The sequence below is a fragment of the Alexandromys fortis genome, unplaced genomic scaffold (genome assembly GCF_014885135.2).
Source record: "Alexandromys fortis isolate MF-2015 unplaced genomic scaffold, M_Fortis_MF-2015_v1.1 scaffold_133, whole genome shotgun sequence".
Taxonomy (NCBI): Eukaryota; Metazoa; Chordata; class Mammalia; order Rodentia; family Cricetidae; genus Alexandromys; species Alexandromys fortis.
Genome location: NW_026068030.1, coordinates 4148033 through 4166976, shown reverse-complemented (window position 1 = coordinate 4166976; position 18944 = coordinate 4148033). Strand labels below are relative to the sequence as shown.

At 42.1% G+C, this 18944-nt stretch overlaps 1 protein-coding gene across 1 annotated transcript in view; it reads right to left on the bottom strand.

Annotated features, from left to right (window-relative positions):
- Positions 1 to 18944, bottom strand: part of Cntnap2 (contactin associated protein 2) — a 1600222-nt gene that overhangs the window by 432954 nt on the left and 1148324 nt on the right. The gene's annotated exons all lie outside the window — the stretch shown is intronic.

The window sequence follows — 18944 nt, the reverse complement described above, 5'->3', positions numbered from 1 at the left end:
CACGTTGAGTGGCTGTAGAAATGGCTCAGGTAACCTGATTTTCTGCCAGACGACCCAAGCTTGGTTCCCAGCACCAACTTGGTTCCCAACAACAACTACCTGTAACTCCAGCTCCATGGGATCTGACATCCTCTTCTAGTCTTTGCACATACCTACACACATATAGCATACATACACAAACACATGCATGCATATAAACAAAAATGAAAAGACTCATATTGACACAGATTTCCCACTGTGGAAGTGAATCCTACTATAGCATTTAATGCCATAGTAGGTCAGTGTGTGGGCAATCTATCATAAGTGACTCCATAAGGGTGGGGCAGAAATCCAAGGGATTGTGGTTTTATAAGAAAATACAGTGAGGCCTGAGCTAGAACATTCTACCCCACTGAATAATGCCCCATGTGCAGAGTATCCACCAGAAGTAAAGATCTAGTCATCAGGTAAGACAACTCTATTTTGAATATCCCAGCCTTCAGGAACTGGAACAGAAATAATGTTTATTCTTTACAAATAATTCGGTTTGTTTTGTTTAGTTATAGCATCAGGAAATGAGCTACAGCAGCTTAGATAACACTTGAGGCTTTACAAAATTCTTAAAGAAGAATTTCTATTATGAGGATCAAACAATAAGTTTTAAATGTGTGTTTGTATTATGCCATTGTTGAATGTAGACCTATTGTGAACCCTCTATTGAATCTCCTCATTTTCTCTATTAGCCATGTTCCTTTCATTTTTAAAAATATATATTAGGAAGAGATAAATGGCATGAGTGTGAATCTTTGCAATTAAGCATAAATGAATAACTAAACATTTTTATTAAATTAAACCTTCATAGATTTCTCATCACCTTTTCCTAGTTCTATCTCACAAATTCTTTGCTGCCTGCAACTCTACTCAGTGTGCAAGTACAGTTCAGCATTTGCAGGTTTTCCTGGTTCCAGTTTAGGTTACATTTTTTCATTAACGATGAGAGATACTTCCTGTGAATTCTATGCATGATTTCAACAGGAACCTCTTGTTCTAGTGACTTTGGAAGTCACACTCCTTGACTTAAGTCATCTATCTATCTAAAAGATCCCCACACAGAATGGCCCTTACGGCTTCTCACCTCTGCCTCAAGGCCCTAATAAGGGGATTATGAGGTTTCTTTAGAGATACATATGTTCAATGATCCTATTTTGATCTAGATACAAAATTCCTTGATTCCAACCTTCTTTGTTCATGACTCTCTATCTGCAGCCTATCACGTGCCCTGGTTTGTGCTTGTCTTTCTCTGCTTGGGCTAATAAAACAAAGCACCATACACTTGGAGGTTTATAAACAATAGGGATGTAGTTTTCATGGCTCTGCAAGCTGAGAAATCCAAGAGGAGTCAGCATCTGGTGGAGAACCATTCTAAGGCTCGTTGATGGTCCATCCTTTGCACTCACATGATGGAAGAAGTGAAGAATTTTTCCCGGGGCCTCTTTCATTAGAATAGGGGTGGGAAAAGACTCAGTTATCTTTAAGGAGATGGTCACTGCAAGTGTGACCATGCTTCAATGTACTCATAGGTAACACACATTGGACATAGTGGGTATTTTTTTGCTTTTATTTTATTTATTTATTTATATGTTATTTTTAGTTTTGGGGGGTGGGTGCAAGGGTAGGAGCATGAACCTGGGAGGAATGGGAAGCAGATGAGATCAGGGTGCATTGTATGAAATTCCCAAATAATTAATAAAAACATTATGTTGGGGGGGGGAGAGAAGATATCTAAATTTATTCATGGGGAATGAGTCCATGATCAAATCCCCAAAGTCTACCTCCAGTGCCATCACATTGGAGAATATGTTTCAGTGTATGCAGCCAGGGAGAACCCAGGCTTCCCAGCCGCACCTAATAACTGCTCAGAGTGTGCTTGCCATTGGTAATCCATGTCCCACTGTAACTCATTGTTTCTGAATGAGTTTCATGTGACAGAAGTAAATAATAATGGGTACCTTTGGTGATTTTTTTAAATTTTTATTTATTTATTTATTTATTTATTTATTTATTTATTTATTTATTTATTAAAGATTTCTGTCTCTTCCCCACCGCCGCCTCCCCTTTCCCTCCCCCTCCCCCAATCAAGTCCCCCTCCCTCGTCAGCCCAAAGAGCAATCAGGGTTCTCTGCCCTGTGGGAAGTCCAAAGACCACCCACCTCCATCCAGGTCTAGTAAGGTGAGCATCCAAACTGCCTAGGCTCCCCCAAAGCCAGTACGTGCAGTAGGATCAAAAACCCATTGCCATTGTTCTTGAGGTCTCAGTAGTACTCATTGTACACTATGTTCAGCAAGTCCGGTTTTATCCCATGCTTTTTCAGACCCAGGCCAGCTGGCCTTGGTGAGTTCCTGATAGAACATCCCCCTTGTCTCAGTGTATGGATGCACCCCTCCCGGTCTTGAGTTCCTTGCTTGTGCTCTCTCTCCTTCTGCTCCTGATTTGGACCTTGAGATTTCAGTCCGGTGCTCCATTGTGGGTCTCTGTCTCTGTCTCCTTTCATCGCCCTTTGGTGATTTTATATTGAAGCTTAATTCCTCTAGTTTTACAAAACGTATGGTTTTTAAAAAGAGTTTTGTCTTTTTGCATACTATTTAGAACTACCATCATTGCAAACTTACTGCATCAGTCAACGTTACAAGCTCCTCGCATATGTTTGCCTCATTTTCTTCCCATAGAGATCCTTTGCACTAAGCATAATTATCTCTATTTTGCAGATGAAGAAATTAAGTGCTGCGAAGTTAAATAGTGATCCTAATGTCACACTGCTGACAAATAGAGAATTTGAGCTCAGGTCTGCCTGCCCCTGAATGCTGTGTTCTTAACCAAAGTTTCTACAATTTCCTGGTCATAAAACTCTTCCATAAATTTCCTAAGAACAAATTTTTTAGCTCCACTCTGAGGAAATGAAGCAAAATCTCTTGGGAAAGAGGCTGGTATTGATAAGTACCCCAGGAAAAGTTTTATGATCAGACATCTTTAGAAAACATTCAATAACACAATATGCTTTAGTGTTTATAAAGTACTTCCTCATGTGTGGTTTGATTTTTATTGCAAAAAATTTCCTTTTGGTTAAAATCAACTGGACAAGTAAAAACAGTAGGCCTTCCTCCAACAGGTCTTCTATGCCCAAGATACTCTGTTCTAAAGTTGATCTTCACCAACATACAGCAAGGCGAAGGTATGAATGGTGTTGGATTAGAAGGACCCCATACTTGGTTGAGTGCGCATCTGTGCTTTGGAATTCATACTTTTAAAATGAACCATCCTGCACTCTCTTCTTCACCTGGCTTTGCAAATGATGCATCTTTTCTTTTTATTTTAAGTGAAGACTGCCAAGGCTAACTTTGTATCTTTGGTCAAACCAAAAGAGGAAAATCAAGCTATTGTACAACAATTCTGGTTTTCTTGAACTCATCTTATTCTCTCAGAACTTTAATAGGGGAAAAAACCAGAACAGACACATATATCTTATTTCCATTAAATAAAAGGCTATATTTTAACCTCAGGTCTTAAATTTGCATCCAATTCAGCATAATAAAATTAATTCCTGCAGTTCTAAATACCATAAAATTGATTAGGGTACTCTACTACAATTGAATGAAGGAATAGTTGTTGCATGAGAAAAGGGACTGCAGAAAAGACTATTGAGCCTCCTCATTGTCTTCATTCTGAGTGAGTCCAGAAAACCCTGCACAGAGGGCACATGGCTAGAATCTTAATGAGCAGAGGATATTCCTTCATCAAAACCCAATGTTGGCTACATTTCTAGTTACACTTAGGGATGGAAAGGGTCTTGGTTATGTTTTGAGCTAGTACACTGCCCCGTATGCATCAGCCTGCAGACAATTGTTTTCTTTGAAACAATTGACCCCTGAATTTACTCAAAGATAAAATTAGTGAATATGACACAGGAGTTTTCTTTCTTCTTAATTTGGGATTGAATATCCATTCATATTTTTGCTTTGCTTTTATTTTGTATGTATGGGTGTTTTGTCTGCATGAGATTTTGTGCCTCACATACAATTAGACCTGAGGAGGTCAGAAGAGGCAGTCTGATCCCCAGGGCCAGCAGTTAAGGACATTTATGGGCCGCCATATGGGTGCTGGATATTGAGCTCTGGCCATTTAGAAGAGCAACCAGTGTGCTTAACTGCCAAGCCATCCCTTTGTCTCCTGAACATTCATTCTAAATAATAGTATGTCATGCCAGTGTGGGGGTAGAAAAGCAAAAACATCATTTCTGATGCATGCATCTCTCCTGAATTTTGAATCAGATTTTACTTTAAATATCATTCTAAATGTCTTATGACCTAATGATATTTCTCTTTTAGAGCAGAGTCTTGCTATGTAACCCAGGCTAGTCTCTAATGAACTGAGCCAATAGTCCTCTAGGCTCTACCTTTGGAGTGCTGTTATGAGTTCTCTATTATTTCTGAGACTTACTACTTTTTTATTTATTACTTACTATTATTTATTTATTACCATCCTGATGATGGTAATATTATTATATCAGAAGACTTCTCAGAAGACTTTACGGAGAGGCTGCTTTTAAACTTTGTTTCCTTAACTTTGTTCCCAAGTCTCCAAGGCCTATGTATAGCAAGACCATGAAAGGAAGTTTTATGCAGGGCCAGGTAGGCGTCTTCAGGAGATGAACTGAAGCACAGTTTTAATTACACCAGAGTGAGGGAGTTTGCAGCTCACAGCTTTGCACCTAAACAATAGGTCTGAAGTACTGACTAATTGTAATTTTGTCAGTAATAACCTTGAGACATGGATAAACAAAAGCAAGGAACGCTCACTTGGATCTGTGAGGAGCCAGGAGGGTTAATCTAATTTAGATTAAACAATGAGTTCTATAAATTCAATATTTCATGTGTGTCTTAATTTAGAATTGCCAGAGAAAGTATAAAAACTTAGCCAAAGAGTTTTTTTAAATCTTTAATTTGAAGATAATCATCGGATTCAAGGGATTTCCAGAGTACAAAAGAATAAGTTTTCAGTTAGTTAGAATGAATAAATGTGCAAAGAGCTTGTGGAGGTTAAAAATAGTCATGCATATAAATCAAATGATAGCCCCTCTCTGGTACCCCAGAACAAGAATTGTCTGTGCTAGTTTTTAGTAATTTATCACACCGTACCTGGCTGCATGGCTTCCACTGCTTATCTACAGGGCCCATTAAACTGTTTAAGGTTAGTTAACCATTTGTATTCATTTAATGGACTCATTGGAGTGGTTCTAGGTGGCAGGAATCATCTTTGGCTCAGGGTATCTAAGTTTGCCTTACATGAAGTCCAGCACCTCTTGCTGATGGGGAATGAAGGGTGGATAATGTAAGTAGATAACAGGATTGATGTAGAAGAAATTGTGTGTCTTGTTTTTGACCTAGATTCCTGATACTGTATCTATACACTTGAAGGTTGAATTTTGGTCATGTGGGTAATGCTATAGCCACCCATGTTTGTATAATGGAATCCCTGTAAAAGTCCTAGATGGCTGAAGCTCCAGTGGTGGTTGCTAGTCTGTGATGCACACAGATGTGACAGGAGAGTGACACATTCTCACATCAAGAGACGAGGATACAGAAGCTGTGCATCACCAGAGACTCTTGGACCTCACTCTATACACCTCTTCGTTTGGCAAGTCTTGATTTATGTTTTTAATAATGTAAACCTGAGTATTGCCCATTCCTGAGTCATATAGTCATCTTGATGAATTATTGACCCTGAAGAGAGAGTAGGAACCTCCAAATTTGTAGAGCTGGTCAGAACCATGTTTGACACACTGCTGGCACCAGAAGGGTAGGTGATCTTACTGGGGACTAGTTCTTGACTTGAGAGGACCACACTGGTGTGGGCAGTTAGTGTCAGGACTGTGTTTATCTTGCAGAGGTGATTTTAGGGTGTTGGAATTTCTGTGAGGAAAATACATAGAATGGTGATGAGGGCTGGAAGACTGTACTAAGCAAAGTCAGTAGAGAGAGACTTTAACATCAACACCAAGACCTTCATGATGGGATGAGGCCTGGGCCAGTGGGTTTCAGAAAGAGGAAACCACACGTAAAAGTTCCGGCAGTGGCCACAAGAACAGCATGTTGGAGGGACAAGATGAATAAGAGCTGGAATGGAAGGAGGAGCCATGACTGGTGGGTGGGGCTGGCCATGCAGAACCTCAAGGTGTGTCTGGAGGTTTGCATCTTAGGCGTGATGGAAAATCATTGATGGTTGTAAGACAAAAGATGATACAATTAATTGATAGCTTTGGAAACTTTTTCTGGGTCCTAAATGGAAAAGCATTATGTTGGCAAACAAACTTCACTCTGGAGTATTTATACACTTGTTTTGTTTTGTTTGGACAGGATCTCACTATGCAGGCCGGATGACACTGAGCTATCCTCCTGCCTCTGCCTTTGAAGAGCCTGGATTATATGTGTGCTTTACTATGTCTGGCTTATGCTCACATTGCCACTGGGAATTTTCTTTCAGTCTCTCTGAGGCAGGAAGTATAGGCGCTACTTCTGTATATATTGCCTTGGATGGATGTTGACTGTATGTATGCTGCTGTACAGATGCACGCAGAAACACAAATGCCTGTGGGGAAAGGCAGGGATCTAGCCAAAGTGGAGGCTGAATCCTTCTTTAAAATATAGCAATGGGTGGTGGTCACTATGACGGAGCTTTAAAAAATCAACAACAAATAAAATCTGCATTAAAATAGCAAAGGAACATTGCCACAATTCTATATATTTTTAAAACCATACACAAACATCTCAGCTTTCAAACGAGTAGATCCAGAGTTAGCTACCTCTGACCTTTGAGACAAATTCAATCTGTCACCTGTTTGTATCAATAGAGTGCTACTGGCATCCAGCCTCGCTGCTGGGTTTATACATCGCCTATGGCAGTTTTTGAGTGACAGGGCTGAGGATTTGTGACTGAGATCACTGGCCCACAAAACTACCCACTGTCCTCCTGGTACTTTAGGGAGAGTGTTTACTGAGCCCTGAGCTAGAGGAGAGGCAGGTGTTTGGGACTATTCTTTGGAAGACATGCCCAGCCTACATTCTTTGGTTCTCACCACGCTCTGCAGGATCCTCCAGATCCTCTGAGGGGCAGTCACAAAGGATGGGAAGCAAAGAGGGCAACAATTAGGAGCCAGGAAAGGAGAAGAAAATGAGGGGCTCTGAGCATAGAAAGCGTGGTCCCTGGGATTCAGTCAGTGTTGTTGAACTTCAGTCATTGTCACCACTGCTTCCATGTTAAAAGGACTAGCTGGTGATAATCAAATATGACACATCAGACAGGGATTTTCTACACACAGAGACAGAGCCAAGGTGGGACAGTTTAAGACATGGTCAGCTGGATAGTATTTAGGATCACCCAGGAGACAGACCTAGCACAGTAGCAAGGGCTTATTTAGATTAAGTTACCTGAAGAAAGGAGACACACCTTAACTATGGGCAACTAATTCCACACAATAGGCACCTGGGGTTGATAAGGAGAAGGCCAGCAGAGGACTAACATCTCTCTGCCTCCTCAAGCTCCTGCTGCTGTGACTTCCAGGCCGTGTTGTGCTGTATCCTCGAACTGGGGGTAAAACTTCTTCTCCTTTAAGTTGCTTTTGTCAGTTTATTCTATCACACTCACAGAAAATGTAAACTAATGTACAAGGAAGGGGGGATAAAAGATAGCAACACAGGCCTCTGCCACTTGTACACAACAGATTGATACCATAGGGTGACAGTGAAGGTCACTAATGTTTTGAGAATCCCAACTACCAGTGATACTAAATAGCTTTTCTTTCTTTCTTTCTTTCTTTCTTTCTTTCTTTCTTTCTTTCTTTCTTTCTTTCTTTCTTTTTTCTTCCTTCCTTCCTTCCTTTCTTTCTTTCTTTCCTTCTTTCTTTCTTTCTCTCTCTCTCTCTTTCTCTCTTCTTTCTTTCTTTCTTTCTTTCTTTCTTTCTTTCTTTCTTTCTTTTGAATAGCAGGGGTGACTGGGATGCTAAGAAAAATAGTGATGGATTTCCAATTTTCTGATCTGTAGCCCAGGTAAAACTGACTGCTAGGTGTAGAAGCACAGAGAGGGTAAGAGCTTATACAAGGGGGCAGGTACCCAGAGGGAGTTGGAATCTGATTCAGGGGATGCCTGATCCGGAAGCCTGTGTTCCTCATGACCTCTTGCACCAGGGCAGCTACTCCTCGGAGCATCCCAGGCTGTTTTCCATATCTGGACCAGAATTTATATTCTGCTCATATCCCAGGAAAATTCTAAGAATACAAACACCTTGGCCAAGGCAATGGGGGAGGGAAAATGATAAAAAATTCAATCATTGGATACATGTATGAAATAATGAAATAATATTTAAAAGTACACAACACAATTCTATGATGTTTTGGAGCTCTACACTTAGTTTCCCTCTAGGAGTCAAGTACCTTCTCAGCTGTGTAAGAAAGTTTGCCTCAGTAGGAAACTGAGCTGAGTCGGGAGCTCTGGTGTCATTTTCCTCAAAGGCCATAGGTAGGACTCGGTTTCTGTAGCGGAGCCTGGAATAGGCTAGAATCAGTTTTATCTAGTGTTTTTCTCAATTCCCAGTGCTCCTCAGGAGAAAGTTTTCAAACTCAGTAGATAAAGCCTTGCCTACCTCTGTGAATAGCGAGACTTCTGACAGTTCCGCAGAGAAATCTGAACATGGGGATCCAAGATATGAAAGATAAATCCTTTCCTGTGTGTGGGAATTCCATCACTTCTGTAGAGAGTGCCCAGTTCAGAAAGAGACGAGGACACAGTAAGAGGATGAGATGTCACAGGGCTCACCATGTTCAAGTATATCAGAACTGAGACTATCTGTTATGGATTTGCTGCTGGTGCCGACAGCAGCCAGTCCCGGGCAGGGCCCGGGCATACCCAGTAGCAGGTCTCCCATGGTGGCTGGTCCCCTGGGCGTCCCCGGCGGCTAGCCATGTGGGCGGCGGGTGGGCAAGGGGCAGACAGATAAGCACACCATGCAGATGGGTTTGCTACAAGCTGCCGGGGTCCCAAGGTCCCAAGAAGGGACTGCGCAAGGTCTCCACGTGACTGGCCAGCGGGCGGGAGAGACAGATAAACATACCATACAGAATATAGTTAGACAAGAGGTAGGAGAGAGGGAGAGAAAGAAAGAGAAGAAGAGGGGGTAAGTGGAGAAGTGGGGAGAGAGGCAGAAGCTGCCTCTTTGAGAGAGAGGACTGGAAGAGAGGGCAAGCTGAGTTTGAGGCTGCAAGCAGGAAGGGAGTGGGCGCGGCTTGTCTCTTAAAGGGACAATCATTACACTATTTCCCCTCTACTAAGAATTAGGTTAATCTCACTGTTCCTAGCTACTCTTTATTTCTCCCACTTCTTCAATCATCCCTCAGTATAGATAATGTTGAAGAGAACTTTCAGGAAGCCATTGCTTTATGTTCTTGTACTGGGTCCTATCCGACCATAGACCAAAAGCCCAGCTCAGTGGTTAAGTGACCTGTGAGAAGTCAAGGGAGTGGGAGAGAGCCAGCTTCCCATCAGGTTCCTGGTTTGATGATGAAATTCCCTCTACTTTAACTCTCAGTGTCCTTCAATTCTTGCAAAGGGAACTTGTAATAACTTGATATTAACCAAGGAGCCATTTGTCTATATTGCTCTCCTTATGCCTGCCTTGCAAGGAAAGTAACTTTGAAATGACCTCTCCATGTTTTGTTCTCTTTTTTCCGCACCTTTCAGCTATAAGCCAGCCTCCTTTGCTCAGTTACCATTTCTTCCAATGGATGGAATCAAGTGTTTGCACTCGAGAAACAGACAACAAAGGCCGCTAGGATATTTGAAGTACAGTTTTTGTAACCTTTTCCTTTGGAAGTCTCAAGGATTCTATTGAGTGGGAGAAAAATAAACACTATTGCAGAGAGATGACCTGTCCAACGGAGGAGCGAGGAATTGAACTGTATTTTCCCTGTAGATGGGAAGAAATTCTTTTTATCAGCTGTTCCCCTTTCTTCTCATACCAGAACCAGCTTTGAATGCAAGTAGGGCATCAGGAGACCCAGCTTGTGGTGGGAGGAACAGCTCATGCCTGCTTATGCCTGCAGGGCCACACAGGAAGACCACCCTCTTCATTCAGTCTCAGAGTTAGGTTGGTGCCTGTGAGTCAACTTTGAACCCTGAGATGTGGACAAAAGCAATTCCTATAACTCCTGTGTCGGCTCCTGACACTGCTGAGGAGGGGAATGTCATGAGGTGGAGAGAGCTGCTTAACTCGGGGAGCATGAGTTATTTAATGTCTTATGTTACAGAGGTTTCAGAACTTGTAGTGCAAGTCCAGCCTATCCTTGGTAATTCAGCAAGCCAGGAGAAGAGGTTGAAGGCTCCTCATCCCCAACATTTATCTTTCTTTCTTTCTTTCTTTCTTTCTTTCTTTCTTTCTTTCTTTCTTTCTTTCTTTCTTTCTTTCTTTTCCTTCCTTCCTTCCTTCCTTCCTTCCTTCCTTCCTTCCTTCCTTTCTTTCTTTCTTTCTTTCTTTCTTTCTCTTTCTTTAAGATTTCTGTTTCCTCCCCACCACTGCCTCCCATTTCCCTCCCCCTCCCCCAATCAACTCCCCCTCTCTTGACAGCCCAAAGAGCAGTCAGGGTTCCCTGCCCTCCCACTTCCTTCCAGGTCTAGTAAGGTGAACATCCAAACAGCCTAGGCTCCCACAAAGCCAGTACATGCAGTAGGATCAAAACCCAGTGCCATTGTTTTTGACTTCTCAGCAGTCCTTATTGTCCACTATGTTCAGCGAGTCTGGTTTTATCCCATGCTTTTTCAGACCCAGTCCAGCTGGCCTTGGTGAGTTCCCGAAAGAACATCCCCATTGTCTAAGTGTGTGGGTGCACCCCTCGCGGTCCTGAGTTCCTTGCTTGTGCTTTCTCTCCTTCTGCTCCTGATTTGGACCTTGGGGTTCCAGTCCGGTGCTCCAATGTGGGACTCTGTTTCTGTCTCCTTTTATCGCCTGATGAAGGTTAATATCCAGGAGGTAGGCTATATGTTTGTCTTTGGGTTCACCTTTTTATTTAGCTTCTCTAGGATCACGAATTATAGGCTCAATGTCCTTTATTTGTGGCTAGAAACCAATTATGAGTGAATACATCCCATGTTCCTCTTTTTTGGGTCTGGCTTACATAACCCAGGATAGTGTTTTCTATTTCCGTCCATTTGCATGCAAAATTCAAGAAGTCATTGTGTTTTACTGCTGAGTAGTACTCTAATATGTATATATTCCATACTTTCTTTATCCATTCTTCCACTGAAGGGCATCTAGGTTGTTTCCACGTTCTGGCTATTACAAACAATGCTGCTATGAACATAGTAAAGCATATACTTTTGTTGTATGATAGGGCATGTCTTGGGTATATTCCCAAGAGTGGTATTGCTGGGTCCATGGGTAGGTTGATCCGAATTTCCTGAGAAACCACCACACTGCTTTCCAAAGTGGTTGCACAAGTTTGCATTCCCACCAGCAATGGATGAGTGTACCCCTTACTCCACAACCTCTCCAGCAAAGACAGTGTTTTTGATTTTAACTATTCTGACAGGTGTAAGATGGTATCTTAAAGTTGTCCTGATTTGCATTTCCCTGGTCGCTAAGGAAGTTGAGCATGACTTTAAGTGTCTTTTGGCCATTTGAACTTCTTCTGTTGAGAATTCTCTGTTCAGCTCAGTGCCCCATTTTATAATTGGGTTGATTAGCCTTTTAGAGTCTAGTTTCTTGAGTTCTTTATATATTTTGGAGATCAGACCTTTGTCAGTTGCGGGGTTAGTGAAGATCTTCTCCCTGTCAGTGGGTTGCCTTTTTGTCTTAGTGACAGTGTCCTTTGCTTTACAGAAGCTTCTCAGTCTCAGGAGGACCCATTTATTCAATGATGCCCTTAATGTCTGTGCTGCTTCCCTAACATTTCTTGCTTCTCAGTGACTGCCTTTGTCTAGTTGGACATTCTTTAGGGCTTGTCGGTCACAGTTTAGCAGGAATTAGTCCAGTGACACTGTTACACGCGACTAAGCTAGATTCCATTGGCCCACGAGAGCACAGCCTCTACTACTGTGTAGGAAGTAGGCATCTGAGACATTTTGGTAGCCTGGAACATTCCAAGGCAGGCACAGGGGTGGTGGTGGTATGTGTTCCTCGTAAAATCTGGCTAGGCAGGGAGCAAGGAAAAGATCTTAGGAACATGAAAAACTGCAAGGAAATATTTCTAAGGTTGAAAAAGAGAGTGATTATCTTTAATGCCTTCCAAGCAAATGTTCAGACCAGTGCACTCCCAAGAACATAAGAGACCTGTTTTCTTCCTCCTTCAAATCCTAGCACCACATCTAAGGGAAGGTGGTAGATAAGAGGATTCTAAAGGAACCACACAGATGCATCTTTCCGAACCCAGCTCTGAAATGAATTTGCAAACCACCTCACGGGTGGGGTGGGGGTGGGGGGTTGAGAGGAGAAAGGGAGGGGCAGGAATTGGAGGAATCAAGAGAGAGGATGAATACAAAGGGCTTCCTTTAGATTTAGAACCTGTACCAGGACCTTTTCCCTTCCTGGTCTCTTTCCCTTTCTTATCTTTTGACTCCCTGAGGGAGATAAACAACCTTTGTACTCTCTCTGCAGCCTGGGGAGTTGCTATCTCTTCACAAGGAAAACTGGCGACTCTTCCTGCTCTTGCACAGCCCACTGCACCCTGCAGAAAATGTTTCCTGGGTGGTGACAGTGTGTGGACAAGGCTGTGACTGACTCTCTGAGTGAGGGAACAGGCAGCTTGTACTCATGGATTGGGAAATATTTCCAGCATTTGACCACTCTGGCATAGACGATTCATTTTGCAAGGAACACATGTCCACTGTCATCTGGCTAGAATTCCATCACCACCTCCTTCTTCCTCACTGGCTTTTGTCTCTGTACTCGCAGAGCTCCTGACCTGGACTTGAATGTCTTTCCTGCCTTGGTTTCTCATCCCTGACTCCCAGTACCTCTGCAGTCATAAGAAATTGAATTTGCATCTTAAGCGTGCAGTGTGACTACAGTGTCCTGCCTGTCAGCTCCCATTTCTGCTGTGGACAGGAAAGCAGTCTCCAGTAACACGTGCCTCTAATTTGTTTCTGCCCAGGTTTATTGAAAAGGGTTGCCTTTGTAGCAAACTTGCTCCTAATTAATTGCTTAAAGTCTATATCCCTAGAGGCGAGATGGTAATTCTTCAGTTCATATGGCTGAGAGCAAAACAATTACCCAGCAAATCCTGTATCCCTGCAATTAATTATAGTCACTATATACAGTAGAATAAGATTTCTGTCTTCAAAAACTGACTTTCTTTTTAGTTCATGAATGTTTCCCAGCAGCCTCAGAGAGTGTGCCCGTATTTAAGTTTGAAAAGTGTCTTCTCTGATATGGAGTTCTGATTCTCTAAATGGATCCCTTATTTTTTCCCTAGGTGAGTACCTGTGGTGTAAGAGAGATGCATAATTTCTCTGCAATTTTTATTGTAGCAAACCATCCATCACTAGTCACACCGGTTTCTTTTAGATTGAAGGTTTCGACTTGGATGTATTTGAAGGGGAAAACAACAGCAGCCGCCCTGTCAAGGCCTATGCATTTCACTGTGCCGTAGGAGACACAGTACCCTAAATGGAAGGTACTGATTTGCTTTAGCACTTTGATTACATGAGTCTATGAGTTCAGATGACTTAGAGTAAAAGCCAAAACTCGGCAGGCATGAGGAAATCACCCACAACTCTGAAACACTTGGACAGAGCTCAGAAAAAGTTTCATTCTCTGCAAGTAGAGCCTAGAACTGGGGCCTAATGCACCACACACCTCTGGAGAGCTGCTGAAGCGGGGCTCCTCAGACTGACAGGGGGGTAGGGTGGGGCAGGCAAAGAGAGAGAAATATAGTGGGTGTTCAGGGGTAAAACTGCTTCTTCTGAAGCTCTCTAGAGCCCTTAAGAAGTATCTCAAAGCATGCTCATCTCCATAAATAACAGCACAAAGTCACAAGGTGATTTAAGAAACTTGGTGGATCTATGGTGGGTGGTGGTGGCACACGCCTTTAATCCCAGCACTCCTGAGGCAGAGGTAGGCAGATCTTTGTGAGTTCGAGACCAGCCTGGTCTACAAGAGCTAGTCTAGGACAGGCTCCAAAGCTACAGAGAAACCCTGTCTCGAAAAACCAAAGAAAGAAAAAAGAAAAAGAAACTTGTTGGATCTAATTCTCTTAGCACACTGTGGGTAGGTGGGAGCTTGTGATGGGCTAAGACCCAAGGCAAACATTAAAAAAATGGTGTCCACTCAGGTTAAAAGAAGAGGTAAGATTCCCCTGGAAACTGAGTTACTGGCAGTTGTGAGCTGCCATGTGAATTCTGGGAATAAAACCTGTGTTCTTTTCAAGAAGGAAAAATGTCCTTAATCACTGAGCCATCTATACCATTCCTAAAGCTAAGGATTTTGTTAGACACTTGAATTTAACTGGTCTTTGACGGAAGGAAGAACATGAAGTCAAAAATCATGTTTTTATTCTCTGCTCCAACTTCCAAGAGGGCTTGGAAATTTGGCATGCCAATACCATTTGAAAAGAAAGAATTTGTTCTTTAAAGAACAGAAACACTGTTTGCCTTATGCACTGCACACAGGCTACAATTGTCCAAGGATATCAGGCAACTGTAAAACCTGGGAAGTACTGTCCACATGGAGTATGTCCACATGGAATCTTTCATTGTAACTGTACCCATGCGAGAATGTTCTTAACAGAAAATTGGGTCTGCTAACTGCTTATTGCTGACAGCTCTGGGCAGGCAAGTTCATCCAACACATTCTCAGTTTCCTGGGGAACAGGAAGATAAATGCCTTTCTCTCACAAATACAAAGTATTCCACATAATTTCAGCTATCATTACAGTTTTCATAAATATTAGGTGAAATATGATTTAAAAGCATCTCTCTGAATCTATATTATCCTCCCTATACCAAGACGGTTCATTGTTCACTGATGAGATAGCTATTTTCATAAATAATGGGTCCTTGTGATGTCTTCTCTTGATTGTCAGTCTGACTACATCTGGAGCCAACCCAAACCCAAGCATCAGGACGTACATGAGAGGGATTTCTAGGTTAGATGATTTGTGTTCAGAAGACCCACGATAAATCTGGGCCACGCCTTCTGGTGTCACCCTACATACAAACACAGGGAGAAGGAAGCTTTTGCTTTTTGTCTGCTTTCCCTCACTCTCCCTGGCAAGTTCATCTGTCCTTCTGCTGAATCATTCCTAAAAGTGTTAGAACTTTCTTTGTTGATTTAGGAGCAGCGGGACTGCATCCCCGGCCCCCGGCCCCCTGCATGGCTAGGTTATGCCCCGAAATAATTACACGGAAACTGTATTTTTTTAAACACTGCCTGGCCCGTTATATGTAGCCTCTTATTGGCTAGCTCTTACATATTGTTCTAACCCATTTCTAATATTCTGTGTAGCCCACGAGGTGGCTTACCAGGGAGGATCTTAACCTGCGTTTGTCTGGAGTGGGAGAACCATGGCAACTCCTTGACTCAGCTTCTTTTTCCCAGCATTCTGTTCTGTTTACTCCACCCACCTAAGGGTTGGCCTATCAAGGGGCTTAGGCAGTTTCTTTATTAATAAGAAATCACTCACACATCATTTCTTCTCCAAAAGTCCAATGTCAGCTAAAGTCTAGCTAGGGCATCCAGCCTCACGGACTGAACAAACACTCAATTCTTGACTGTTCCACCAGGAGACAGCCATTACTGGCCTACTCACAGACTTTAAGCTAACCTTACAAACTGCCTCTCTCTGCAAGTGTGTGTGTGTGTATACTATCATTTATCATTCTATCATTTCTTTTCCCTTCAAGAACTCTGACTAATACAGTCCTAATAATGCATCTGAAAACAATCTTGACTTAGAAACTTAAATGAACATTTATCATCATGCTTTTCTTATTTTCTGACTTTTATTAATATGGAGTCCATGTAGGGAGATGCCTCAGTAGATAAAGTGCTTGCTAAGAAAGCAAAGGGGCCTCAGTTTAGATCTCTAAAACCCATTTTAAAAGATAGGGCATGGTTCTGTATACTGTAATCCCCATGTGGAGATCATAGACAGGTAGATTCCAGAGGCTCATTGGTCAGCTAGACCAGCCAAAATAGTGAGTGTCAGGTCCAGTGAGAGACCTTGCCTCAAAAATAAATGGAGAGTGTTAGAGGGAGATATTCCAGAATCCCAGAATTAGTCTCTCTTGCTGATTTGCTGTCTCTTTTTCACACACACACACACACACACACACACACACACACACACACACACGTACTACACACACACATACACACACACCTATCTTAACAATTGCACCTTCTATTACTCCTTTCTTGAGAAATTAGTTACAATAATATTATATCAGAAAACCTAACATTAAATAATTATTTCAGTTAGAGTTTCTATTGCTGTAGCAAAACACCATGACCCTAAAGCAAGTTGGAGAGGAAAGCATTGATTGGGCTTACACTTCCACATTGCTATTCATCATTGAAGGAAACCATGTCAGGAACTCAAACAGGGCAAGAACATGGAGACTTGGGCTAATGCAGAAACCACGAAGCGGTGCTGCTTACTGACTTGCTCCTCATGGCTTGCTCAGTCTTTTTCTAGATGACCAGCCTAAGAATGGCACCACCCATCATGGGCTGGGGCCTCCCGCACTGATCAGTAATTGAGAAATGCCTTATGGTTGGACCTCAAGGAGGCATTTCCTCAACTGAGGTTTCTTCCTCTCTGATGACTCTAGATAGTGTCAAGTTAACACAAAACTGGTCAGTACAATGATAAAGTATCTGTATCTTCTAATACTTTTTCATGCAAATTTCTCAGACACTTCTGAACTACCTTTTCCTATTTCCAGATCACTTAGTGAAGTGCTGCATAAAAAGCAAACCCATGATAAATTCTTCCTGAGCCTGGTATATTGATTAGGGAGCATCAATATCATATTAGCTAAAAATAATATACTATGTATAAAAATAATATACTTTTGCATATAAACTTCCTGTGAAAGTAAGTCAATCAGCCACTTAATGAGAATTTTTCTCTAATTCGAAGTGAAATTCAGAATTATAATTGATAAGCCAAAGGTATTTTATTTTATATATTGATAAGTAATTATGACATAAAATTGACTTTCAGTCTACAATACTGTAAAGAACACGATAGTCCCTCTCTTAGCATATTTACTTGTGGATTGCGTTGGGTGGGCTACTCAGTCTAGGGGTTAGTAACCCACCCGCAATCCAGTTATTCCAGGGTCTCGGAGGGGCGCTACCTGGAAGGGAATGAGCTAAGACAGAAGAACGAGGCCAAGCAACTTTGTTAAGGCCTCAGTTTATTAGGGACGGGTTACAGTTTATATATGGTAAGGGATGAGGGGCAGGGTACGGGATCTCGCAGGCCGCGTGGTTCCGGTCACATAGCTCGGTTACATTCAGACAGACAGGCCAGAAGTCACAAGTGGCCACACCTGGTTCCCTGGTTAGCTGGAATGTGAGGCTGGTTCCGCTAAGATTAGCAGTTAATTGGGTGAGGGGCAGGTTTTGTCAATAGAACATAACTATGGGTGTGAGGTTCTCTGCAGACTCCCTAGAGTGATGGTCTCTGTAATGATTGTTAGGGGGGAAATGGCTCCTGACATTTACTTAATATTCATATTGTTTACTGTTCTGTGTCAGTATCTTTTCTTAATGAGCTGAAACCAAGTATCTTTTTGTGCAATTCTACCAAGTCTGGATACACAAATGAAGTTTTACTGTTTATAGCCAAGGCTTCATAAAGACCTTTTGACCAATCTCAGTTCTGTAGATAACATTTTTTCCCAGTGTAACAAGAGAAAGATCAGTCCAAACACCTCCCCCCTTCTTTGTGTTATGTTAGGAACATCCCTTGTTTAACTGCTGACAGTCTCAATTAGCTAAGCAGTAAACTGCTAAGAGTGTATCCTTACATTTTTTTTTGAGTGGTTGCAAGAATCTATTATTGAATAGGCCTATTTCTCCATTGATTTACAGAAGTTGTAAAGAATATTCCACCTCACATAATCTTTTGCTAGTAAGAATTCAATCCCAGGCAGTAAAAACCTTTATGGCCTTCCCAGGAGGCGTTGGGGCACAGGTGGCATTCTCATTACCACAGCTGATAAAAAGAGAGGCTTGCTTGGGGTCTTTGAGTGAGCCAGTTATTGAGGGAGTAGAATCTAGGTCTCCCTTTGCCTAGTATACAAGCAAAAAGCACAGAATTCCCAGGAGTGTTGCCTGAATCACATGTGCAGGAAATAGAGGGAAATGATGCCCAGGATGCTCATTGCTGAATCCCCATAGCAACCTTCCCCTGCTCCCCTCCCAGTGCACATAAAGTACACCGAAGGGTATCAAACAACATTAAATCTGAATAGTGCCCTTAATTAGGTGGGACCATAATGTTGACTCTCTTACCTCCCACTGTCCAAGCTAGCAGCTCCCCAGTCCTCTCTGGTGCCTAAGCCTGAAAGCAGGACATCGTTATAGAAACAATCTTTGCCTTTCGCGGGACCATCAAGCTTTGATGATGATGGAGTTTGATAGCCATAATGTCAAACTTTATATGGCCATAATCCAAGTTTACAATAATACATTAAGCCATAATGCTACTATTTATATCACCATAAAACTGAGTTTATGGTGATATAAATAGTCATGCTAATGGCATTAACAGCAGCACGCAGTGGAATCCCAGCTGTTGAGTGGCACTTTTATGCTATTACATTGCAATTTATGCTACCGTAAGCTTAGGTAGTCAAGCTTGTTACATATGAATAGACAAAAAAGATGAATATCCACATCTTATGCCTGAATGGA